Source organism: Alosa alosa, chromosome 3 (genome assembly GCF_017589495.1).
Source record: "Alosa alosa isolate M-15738 ecotype Scorff River chromosome 3, AALO_Geno_1.1, whole genome shotgun sequence".
In the NCBI taxonomy this organism is placed as follows: Eukaryota; Metazoa; Chordata; class Actinopteri; order Clupeiformes; family Clupeidae; genus Alosa; species Alosa alosa.
The window spans coordinates 35,881,893-35,894,240 of NC_063191.1; the positions used below are offsets into that span (position 1 = coordinate 35,881,893).

At 39.6% G+C, this 12,348-nt stretch overlaps 1 long non-coding RNA gene across 1 annotated transcript; it reads right to left on the bottom strand.

Annotated features, from left to right (window-relative positions):
* Positions 1-3,854: 3,854 nt before the first annotated feature.
* LOC125292574 lies at positions 3,855-5,173 on the bottom strand. The gene is made up of 3 exons (XR_007193227.1): positions 5,116-5,173; positions 4,538-4,572; positions 3,855-4,259 (listed from the first exon to the last, which is right to left on the bottom strand). It is a non-coding gene; the product is annotated as an uncharacterized LOC125292574 (long non-coding RNA).
* Positions 5,174-12,348: the final 7,175 nt, after the last annotated feature.

Below are 12,348 nucleotides of genomic sequence, written 5' to 3' on the forward strand. Positions count from 1 at the left end.
ATCTTTTTTAATGGCCAAATAGCATTCTAATTTCTGTTGTGTTTTGGTTTCGTTCTTCCAATGTTCCAAATAGTATTCTTTGTTTTTCTTGTTAATTTGGTTATCTTCAATTGGTTGGGAAGCAGTGCTGGTCTGAACATAATCTGTGTTAGAGGTTGGTGGATTAGTTAGTCTCAAGACCATCTCAGGGGACTGGATTTAGGGCTCACTTCTTGGGATTGAAATGCTTTAAAGTGATGAGTAATTTCACCCTTAGGGTCCCTGCACCATTCACCCTTTGCCCCATGACCTCGAGCCAAACACCCTCCCAGAAGCTGTTTTCCCTTGGTCAAACATTGGTTGAGCGCTATCAGGCGAATACGGAAACTAATGGCTTGTGCAGGTGCTTATGGAACCAATACAGTATCTCGTATTTACCCCAAATGCCCTGAATCAGTGCTCGAATTACGTGGGAGCCAGAGGGAGCCGAGCTCCCATAGAGTGAGGACTGGCTCCCATGAAAGCAACAAAGTCAAAAACCTGAGGGGGTCTCTCATATCTCATATATGAAGGTGTCTGGCGTTGCAATTTAATCCTAAACAACCGCTCATTTTCCATCCATGTGCGATCTCTTACCATTAAAGACGTTAAATTAAAATATACCCAGTAAACAAAATAAAGTCCTGGCGACGTCCCCTAAAGGTCCCCTGGCGAACGTCACCTTCTCAACATTGTGTAGGAGTCCCTGTACGTCACGCGGACCTCTGTTCGGGAGGTCTAAAAGACGTCCACGAGACTTTGAGAGGACGTCCTGTAATGGTCACCACGACGTTATGCGCGCGACGTTTATATTTCCGCGATGGTAAAAAAAAAAAAAAAAAACGCGATTTGGTACGGTATTACATCCTGTAAATCTCAGGGTTGCTAGGAGAGAGGTAGACGGAACATGGACACGCATTAATGACTTGTTCTACAACTACGCAATCAACTTTACTCACCTCATATTTTCACGCATGTATGAAATCACGTCCTCCGAATGCATTACACTCATGACGAGTAGACATGGACATTTATACCGTGCTAGGATGTGCTGTCATTTTCTTAATAAACTAATATGACGTTTTAATGGGCATATCCTGTAGCATATTGTTCAAAACATCATCAGAGTAGGCCTAGGATAGCCAAAGATAAATTGTTCAAACCATATTGTTTTAAAATATTAAAAACTAATAATAGCCAAAAATACTAAATGAATCGCAGTGCATGCTGGGAAGCAAAACTCAACATGAAATAAAGTACATGAAACATAACTAGAATGCATTACGTTATATCCACTCGTTTTCTTGGACCTGCTGTGATCAAACAGGGACAGCCTATAAATGTAAGCCTATATTCCTGGAACATTGCAGATAAAGAAAAATGTATCGTTTTCTCTAGGCTATGAATGCTCTTTATAGCCAACTTTAAGATCAAATAAATAGATTCTGATGTTTCTATTCTAAATCATTGTTTTATTAATAAACAGTAAGGCTCTGGTGAGGCAGAGAGCTTCTGCTCCTCGTTAGAAATCTCATCGGATATGTGCACTCTTTGCTGTTAGATAGATAGGTTTAGTCAGATTTATTTATTTTTTTTCTTTTTCGCATGGCCAAATTTCCGTCAATGATTCCCGGGACACTGAAAGACCGGGGTACACGAAACTTGGTGGGCATGTAACCCCACATGGATAGCATGGAACCATCGTTATGATCTGTAGCCCCCCCCGCTGGACTGGACCCCCCGAAAGGAGGGTAGGGCAGACACATAGCGCCACCTAGTTAAACACAAAAAAGTAAAAATGAGGTGTTGTAATTGAAGGTATCTGTGACCTAACATAGTCAAAACTGCACGAAATTGGTGTAGGATCATTATGACACCCTCTGTATGCACGCCAAGTTTTGTGGAATTCCGTTCATGGGGGGCCACACAATAAATTAATTTATATTACTATACACCAACTGGCCTGTAGGTGGCCGGAGACAGTTTTCTGTGAATATCTCAAGAACCGTAGGGCCTAGGAGGTCCACCTTTTTTACGTATGTTGGTCTTAAGGGGGCATGTCAACCCATCCCATTACCACTTATTTCATGTATAGCGCCACCTAGTTAAAAAAAGTTAAAAAGCAAAAAATTAGGTGTTTTCATCACAATATCTCTGGCTGACAAGGTCAAAACTGCACGAAATTAAAAGTGTAGGATCATTATGACACCCTCCGAATGCATGCCAAGTTTTGTGTACTTTCGTTCATGGGGGGACGTACACCAACAAGGATTCCCGGGACACTGAAAGACCGGGGTACACAAAACTTGGTGGACATGTACCCCCACATGGATAGCATGGAACCGTCATTTTTCGTTTTTGATCTGTAGCCCCCCCGCTGGACTGGACCCCCCGAAAGGAGGGTAGGGCAGACACAGTTCTCTGTGAATATCTTGAGAACTGTAGGGCCTAGGATGACCATTTTTTCCGTATGTTTGCCTCCAGGGGTCATGTTAACCCATTTCATGTGCACACATGTGCACAAACAGATACACACACACACACACACACATTCACAGTAATCATACGTATGACACATACTCACACAGTAGACATATGTACGCTTGCATGCACAGGCACATACGCAGGCACACACACAAGCACGCACACACACACACACCCCACACACATAACATAAACATAACACAAACAATCAAGAATTTCTCAGAATTATGGACAGGCAAGATGGAGGTGGGGTTGTATAAAATGAATTTTACATGTGAAATCTATGAACTAATCATGTTTTGGTACTTGTTGTCTAGCAGATACCAGTGAGAATTGAGTGTGGATAATGCAATTTAGTGAGACAGTTAGAATCATATAGGCCTTTCAGCGTGATTTCTTTTTGTGGAAAAAATGTGCTGGACTGGGCGGCGGTCATATTTTGTACCGCTCTGCGGTACATCTAGTTAATAATAATAATAAAAATAATAATAATGATAATACTTATTACAACAATAGGCAGTAATTTCAATAGACCCTAGGCTATGTATGCTTTTAAAAAATATATATATATATATTAGGCTATTAATAATAATAATAGGCATAATAATGATAATTTTAATAATAACGTCACAGTCTATTGAACGTAGCCTACTAATTAGCCTAATCAGTGAAGCATAAATCGCCAACCGAGCAAATGTGAACAAATAAGTTACACATTTAATGAAACATATATAGGCTAAATACTGGCCAATATTTGTTGTAGCCAAGGTATATATTTAGGATCTTGTAAATTCTGGATAATTAACAATGGTGTTGGAATCTTGGATAGGCTCAATCACTAAATATTCCTATGATCGTTTAGAACCTATAGCCACAGTAAGAGCAGAATAAATATGGATATGTAATATGAACAATGTTGAACAACATGTTGTTGTGTAAGTGCTTTGGGTTTCACTCTGTTCTAAAAGCGCTATATTAATGAATACTTTACTTTATGATTGCCCTTCATTTCAATGGGATTTTGTCATGCCTTTATGCAGCATTTTTCCAATGTTGCCCTTGTTATGTGTTTTCACTGTGACACTGAAAACTGAATACTGTTACCACACACAAGTATTTCATGATATTTTAAATGCACAGATACAGATTTTTACCATTACTTTTCATCTATTGTAGTTATGAAGTTGTGTGTTGAATCACAACCACAAAATGATTCAATGCTCAAATGGTTGAAGGATCTGTGCCAGCTGTACCAACATACACACAAACACACACACACACACACACACACACACACACACACACACACAGTGTTACTGTAGGTGCTGCTCATGTTGTTGCCTTCTGCTGCTGAGATAGTAACAAAGTCTATACTGTTGTTTTCAAATGCATGTCTATATTCCCTGAGTGCACTGACATTTCAAGACCTACTTTATTCCATCAACCCCCTATGATAATACAAGCATTTCAACTGCTCCATCTAGGAGCCCAACAGCAAGGCAGAGGCGCGGTACAACAACGCCCATAGCCGGACCCGCGTTGTTGTGGAGAGGGCCCTGGGCATGTGGAAAGGTGTGTGAGCAAATCCGCTGGTGGCCTGAAGCTCCATCCTGCAAAGGCGTGCAGTGTAGTTTTGGTGGCGGCGCTTCTGCAACATGGCCCTTCAGGATCACATCCCACTGCCGGCTGATGAGGAGCTGTTAGTGGAGGAGGTGGAAGAGGTCATTCCAGTGGTTGCTGCACACCTTCCTGCTGGCCTGGAAGCACACTGGGAATTAGTTGCACATATGTTTGGCCCCTAAACACCCAAACCCCACAGTTCCCTGCCACATTCCTTGTTTTTTTTCCCTTTTGTTTAGGTTTTTTACATTTCTTTTAGTTTGGTGGGGGTGAGGGGGTAAATGTACTTAACTTTCCCACCATCACTGATCCCTCCCACACACACACACACACACACACACACACATGTTCCCTATGAGCCATGACATCAAAATACATACACAGATTGAAAGGTCACAAAGCAAAGGCAACTTACCATTTTTCCGCCTCCCATGACAAGCCTACCCATCCCTGGGCCATGAAGGACAAGTTAAATCAGTGAAAATCATGTCACATTTTGACACTGACCACAGCACTCTGCATGCATAATTTGTATTTTTGTCATTTGTATTTTAGTATATTTTTATATATTGTATTAAGTGTTAGTATAATTTGTATTTTAGTATATTTAGCATATTCTTTATCTTCTACTGTCCTTACTGCTTAGTTGTGTTTTTATATTATATACTTTAATTACTCTTTCTGCTGTTAAAGAATGTGTTTGTGTTGTATGTATGCTGCTGCTGAGACCTTGAATTTCCCTTGGGGATCAATAAAGTATCTATCTATCTATCTATGCTCACTTAAGTCCCAGAGGTCTTAAAGTTCTCCAAGCGAGAGGCTACTCAACTTCACAGCAGCATTCTCCAATGTCATTGTACCAACATAATTCAGCTATGTGTTCAAATATCAAGATCATATAATAACTAAGAGTAGCCTAACTTATACACCCGCTAAATATAGCTTGTGATAAGACAAGATACAACACAAACCCCACACCACAGGCATACTCACCTCACACCCATCGACTCAGTCTTGAACCCCTGACCTCTCTCATGTAAAGCACACACGCTACAGTCTCTGCCGCAGCACAGTCACTTCACCACATCATAATGGGCTGTAGAATCCATATACCGTTAGCTATGTGTATGATTAGCAGATGCTTCATCCAAACACACTTAAAGTGCGTATGTCAGGTTAAAAACATTTTTTGACAAATGAAGGGACATGAAGCAAGATAGCAGTGAGTAGGGATTTTTCGTGAAAAATCAACTTTAAATACAATAGAACAATATTTACAGTTATTTTTATAACTGAATTTATGAACATTCCAGACACAGTGATGACCTCATAAGAGGGAGTCCAGCAAAGTTGAGCTTAGGGGAGAATGGGTTTTAACTGCATTTTCTTTTAGGCCAAAAATGTTCTTTATGACATACCAGTGGTTCATAAGCATGAGCCTGACTGGCAGGGACAAAGTAAAAACTGAATAGGCTACAACATTTTGGTAAATCATGGCCATCAAATCATCTGTGAGAAATTGATTAGAGGTGTGAGCAGGATCGGATCACTAGTAGTATGTATCATGGCTTCAAAATGGCAGTTGTGTCATTTGCCATCACATAGGCTACATATACAACAAGTTAAGTAGAATCAGTAAGCAAATTAATAGCCTGTCTAGCTAACATTAGTTGATAAGCAGATGTATATATATAAAGAGCAAATGTGTGGTAGCACATACACTGATGGTTTTATAGTCAGGTCTCTAAAGCATATATGCCCATGGTTGGCTGAACACAGAATAATGAGTTGCTTACTGATTCTACTTAGTTTAGGCTATATAATGGCCTATATGTGATGGCAAGTGACACAACTGGCATTTTCAAGCATTGCTACTTACCCATATCCTTTTCATCACATTTTAAGATCAATAATGGTTGCCAGTAAAGAAAATATGCATCAGGATATTTTTATGTCAGGCAGGTAGTAGACTCTAGCATGACATACTGGAATGAAGTCATGTTTTTGGCCTCATCAGTGTAAAAAAACCTACTGTATGATCCCTTATCCCATGTGTTTTAATTGACCAACTTTGCTGGACTCCCTCTTATGAGGTCATCATTGTGTCTGGAATGTTTCCTGGAATGTTCATTAATTCAGTTATAAAAATAACTGTAAATATTGTTCTCTTGTATTTAAAGTAGATTTTTCAAGAAAAATCACTACTCACTACTATCTTGCTTCATGTCCCTTCATTTGTCAAAAATGTTTTTTAACCTGACATACGCACTTTAACATACGACTACAATGAAACGTTATCCTTTTATAACAATTACAATGCTAGCCTCACATAACAATACCGTTGGCATTCAAAAGCTTTATCACCAGATAACTTAACGGGTGTTCGAAAGAATCTGTGCTGACACATTAGCATTAGGCTACATGTAAATTCACAAATAATAACAACACAGATGATTGCGGTCACCATAACACTTCACCACGGACTGCTCTGTTGTAGGCTAACTCCACAACACTTCACTTTCCACTGTACCACATAACGTTGTCCAGTAATGCTATGGTATGGTATCCCACAGCAATGTTATGGGATCATTTAATGGCTACCTCTCCTCCATCTGTCCGCTGCGTGTTCCGTCATCAGGGTTCCGTCGTCTCCAGCAACTATGGTTCTTACTACATACTTCCACTTCCTTAGGTGATACCATTCGCTCCCATGGATTTGACTATCACTGTTATGCAGGCGACACTCAACTTTACCTGTCTTTCCCACCTGATGACTCTAGTGTTTCCCAATCGATTTCTGCATGCCTTAAGGATATTTCAGCCTGGATGAAAGATCGGCACCTTCAGCTTAATCTCTCAAAACAGAGTTTTTGGTGTTTCCAGCTAAAACAGCTATTCCCCAACAGATTAACATCCAGCTTGACTCAACTTCACTGACCCCAACTAGATCGGCACGCGAACTTGGGCGTTGTAATTGATGACCGACTTAACTTCTCTGAGCATATAGCTTCTATTGCAAAATCATGTCGGTTTATGCTTTTACAACATTAGGGAAGATCAGACCTTATCTGACACAAGATTCCACACAACTTCTTTGTTCAGACCATGGTCATCTCTAAGCTGGACTATTGTAATTCACTATTAGCTGGCTTACCCGCTTGTGTAACAAGATCATTACAGCTGATTCAAAATGCTGGAGCACGCCTGGTCTTCAATCAGCCAAAGAGGACACATGTAACTCCTCTCCTAGTTACTCTCCATTGGCTCCCCTATAGTAGCCAGAATTAAATTTAAATCTCTCACTTTGGCCTATAGGACACTAACTAGATCTGCTCCTAGTTATTTTAATTCAATAATCAAGCCTTACATCCCCAACCCCCACTGCGGTCTTCTGGTGAGCGTGTTGTTGTGTCGACCAGTCATGAAAACTGGGTCTAATTCCAGACTCTTTTCTTCAGTGGTTCCATTTTGGTGGAATGAACTGCCCAGTGCTCTCCGCTCCTGTGGTAGTTGGGTTAGTTTAAGAGGGGTCTAAAGACATTCCTATTCAACATATACTTAGTTGTTTAAGCTTTATGTGTTATGGTTTATATAATGTTGTTTTATTTTAATTGGGCTGTTAATTAATTTGACATTATTGTTTATTATTGATATTCTCCTTAATGTAGTCTTAGCATGTCATTGTTTTTATATTATTGATTGAATTGACATTATTGTTTTATTATTGCCTTTCCCCTTTTTTACATTGCTTTTTATTAGGCTATTGCTTGAATTGATATTATTGTGTACTACAACTATTCTCCTTACTATATTTGACCTACATTTTAATCTGTTCCCTGTTCATTTTTAAATATTATTATGTTGTTTTGTATTTATGTGTCGCTTTGGACAAAGGCGTCTGCTAAATCCATAACCATAACCATAACATACTACAGGTCGAGAGGTGTAGCTGTAACTACACAACTTTACGATAGTTAGTTAGTTGCTACTATGGTTTTGGGAAACACTGACACAGTGTCACGATGCATCGTACTAAGTTCCACCACCATAGTTCACACTATCGTTTTGGGGAACAGTTGTGTCGTACTTACATAGTTGCAACCATGTTAGTTGCTACCATAGTTAGCAACGATGCTTTTGGGAAACGCACCCTGGAATGGTACGAAACTTCTACAGTAGTACAAATATGTTCTGTACTCATAAAACGAAGCATTGGAAAGTTTGTATGTACACCAGGAGTTTATTTAAATAGCACTTGCCTGATGGCTTCTACTCTCTGCTGCTATCTACCGCTGAGTCGTTACTTCCATGATTTGGGAAAAGCCTGTAAAAGTCCTGGCAGGAAGCGATTACATTTTTTTTGTAATCGCTTTTTTAAATATTTTTTTCTGAAGTGTTTACAACTTAGTGTTAACTAATAATTGTTGCAAACTGGTACTACAAACTAAATATTAGTGCATTCCAGAATCTACATCCTTATGCATCGCTTCCTGCCAGGACTTTTACAGGCTTTTCCCATTGGTTCCTATTGGTTCCATAAGCGCCTGCACAGCCATTAGATTCTGTATTCGCCTGATAGCGCTACTCGACCAATGTTCGACCAAGGGAAAACAGCTTCTGGGAGGGTGTTTGGCTCAAGGTCATGGTGCAAAGGACCCTAGGGGGAAATTACCCTGAACCATCACTTTAAAGTGTAGTGAATTTTGGGGGCTTAATTTTAGATGAATCCAGAATTTTAGTGATATTTTTTGGATATTACTCAGTAGTGGAAATCTGCCTAATTCTGCCCTGCAGGTATTTGTGGGCACTTTTCTTTGGACGTGTAACAAATTTCTACAGAATGTCTTTACGCCAATAAAGCTGATTCTGATTCTAAACACTGCTGAGGACTTTCTGCCAACACTTTGACAGGGAGGGTTTCAGGATGAAGACCGCCATCTAGTGGCCAATGCATTGTATGACATTCACAGGACCCTAATTTGAATGATGGATGACCTGCAAAGTCAGTCAAACTAGTGGCGATTTAATAACTAGTCAAAACCAATTTGCTAATTGATTAACACCATGGGAAGATTAACTCAGTGCTCTCACTAACCACACAATAGCTATAGTTCAAGAGCAAGATCTTATCTTCTGGATAGACTTTTACACCATGTCTTACCCCAAATTAGTTAAATTAATTTTTTTGTTCAAAATGGCCATGCCTATCTAATACAAACTAATTATTATTATTTTATGGTATCTGATGAATGCACGTGGAATAAAATACAGACTGCTTGAATTGAAGTAAAAGTCCCCCAGATCAATAACAGCACAGCAAATGTCAAAATATTATAACAATACTGCTACATGTCTGTTGACATTTTGAGAAAACGTATGCTCCAAAGCACATAACTCCGCTTTAAAGGCTAGGCTATGTCAGCTGCTCATAGATTTGATATTTGACAGTAACACATGTAAATGTTTACATTGACATTCACCTGATAAACTCACAGTAAGAACAAATAAATTGAAAAATGAACAGATTGACTCTTTTTGTTCATTGTCTTAAAACGTTTTTTTAAAAAAATAGTTTTCTTCAGAGGGAGGCTTTCTGGATGTATCGCCTACGTTCTATGTCACCAGAGGGAATGAATGAAGACTTTGACCTGTCGTCATTTCTGTGATTGTGTCATTCTGAGTGTAACTTACATTTTGCTGCCTGCTATGTGTTTATCATTGTCTGATTATATACGATATGTGGTGTTGCGTTGTCTGAGTGTATATGATTGTGTTGCACTTTGGAGACACTAAGCGCTCCGACTGATGAACGACCGGTGAGGCATGATGTGTCGGAACGCTTGTTGATTTCATTCGGAGCTAATGAGGACAGGTGTCACTAATCTCAGTGAACTGAGTCAACTTGCCTATTTAAAAGTAGGAAGTAGCTATAGGGATGAAACACACTGACGAAGGCCATCAGGCCGAAACGTTTGTTCGTTAACCCCTGTTGCTAAATAGATTAAAAGCAAGAAAAGATTTTTGGAGTGCGACCATTCTGTGATTTTCTCTAAATAGTTTTGGACGAAGAATCTGTAAAATAAATATAACTATATTGTACAACACTGGTTATATATTTCTTAACATTTGAACCAAACACACACATCTTCAGTAGTCTCTTGAACAGTTGACACTGTGTCTAACAGTAGCCCAAACTCTAGGTGGAGCTCATGGACTACAATCGTGATCTCCAGAAAAAATAACCTAAAAGATAGGCCTACTTTGAAATCAGAATACATTGCCCACTTCAATAAATGCAATCCTAAATAGAATGACTCGATTATACCTCAACTCTAACATAAAGCAGGAGCAATCTTTGTCTAACCAGGAGGCTAATGAGAAACAGTTTGCTATTTTTATGTCTCGTAGATTTATCTAAAGGCCTCCAACAAATAGCCTTGATGACAGGGTCGGTAAAGTGTAGGCTAGCACTTGATGTATTCCCGAAGGCCCTGTGGTATTAAACACGCTCATGGGGGAGAGAGTCAAGGCAGGAAGTCTGCTGTTACTTTTAGACTATAGCATCTGTGGTTAGACTACTGTATGCGCGCAGCGCTAGTTACCGCATTCATGACTGACTTTTTCATCATGTCTAGACGTCCCTTTGAAGAACCCAACTCACATTTTTTTTATTATTATTGCCGACCGTCATGGTGCAAGACGATGCTATCACAAAGGCCGTCGGTGAGTGTCATGCTATCGTTACCATGAAACCGGCGAAGGAAATGGCTCTATGGCCAGTTTGTTCTTGCAGGTGGCTGGCCTGTCCAGTTGGCCTTGTCACGGGAACGTTGAGTGTTGTTTGGGAAACGTCACCACTTCAAAGCGAGAAAGCCGCTGAAGGGTTTCTCACGGGGTGTTATAACGCATCCACTCTCTCTCCTTTCCCAGCACTGACTCATAGCTTGGTCTTAAAGCCTTTTCAAGAGGTGGTGTAGCAGTGTGCGGCCCTCTCTCTCATTTAGTGCGAAGGCCTCGGCAGTTGTGTGGAGAGACCCTAGTTAGCCCATCAAAGGGAGAGGAAATGACAACATAATCTGTCAAGGAAAATGAAAAGGAAATGGCTGACCACAAAGCAGTGTGTTTCAAATAGAGCCTTAACAGGCACAGAAGTCTAGGCTACATGTAGGCACCAGCTATCTTCAAAGGCAGGACAGAGAACAGGGAATAACAACTGTTTATTACTGGCAGAGAGGGTGAAATCAAGAGCAAGTGACCGTTTCACAAACATTGGCCTACTTTTTTACCAGTTTGATAGTGGCTGGGGAAAAAACCAACACATTTTAAAGAAAAGTATTAAAGCTCGATGTATTACCTATGCAGTATGCATGTGAATACCAATATAGGCCATGCAACATAACCTATTGTATATCAATTACGTTGTTTTTCAGTGTGTATCAATTTCTTTGGTGTAAATAAAACAATGCTTTATGTAATTGTGTAAATGGGAATGATTTACAAGAAAATAGGGCTGCAACTTTTTGTGTAGAATATTGATTTGTAATTATAGAATATTTTTGTAATGGTAAAATATTTGTAACTGTAGGATGATTTGTAGCTGTAAAACCGATCCGTACCAGTAGAATAGATTTGTAAACGTAGAGTATATTTGTAATATTGACAATTACTTGTACAAATCATTTTTTACAGTTACAAATAATTTCTATATTTTCAAAACCTGATGTACAAAACATTTGCGTCTAATATTCTTCCATATGAGTTCAGCTTCCAGCTTCCATCGTGGTGCCCTTGACCAAGGCACGTAACCCCAATTTGTTTCGAGGACAATGGCCCTTGTAATATAATTGCCATGTAAGAATCTGCAGAATAAACGTAAATGAAAAATGGTGAAACAATGTTACCTAAAGATTATGTCCTCAAATGCCTTGTTTTGTCCACATGTCAAAGATATTTAGCTTACGCTCATAGAGGAGTCAGTAAAGCTAAACATATAACATAATTGGTGTTAATTTACTAGTTGACAATTAATCAATTAATCGATTAATTATTGCAGCCCTACATGAATGATCCTGCTGGACCTCATGTTTGTCCTAATATGCAACAAATACACTTTGTCCAGTACAACTCCGCAGTGACTGAGACAAACAAGACAGACTGTGCTTTAGTAATGACCATCTCGCCGCGCCCCACCCAACCTCAGCAGTCCAGTCAGCGGCCCAGTCACAG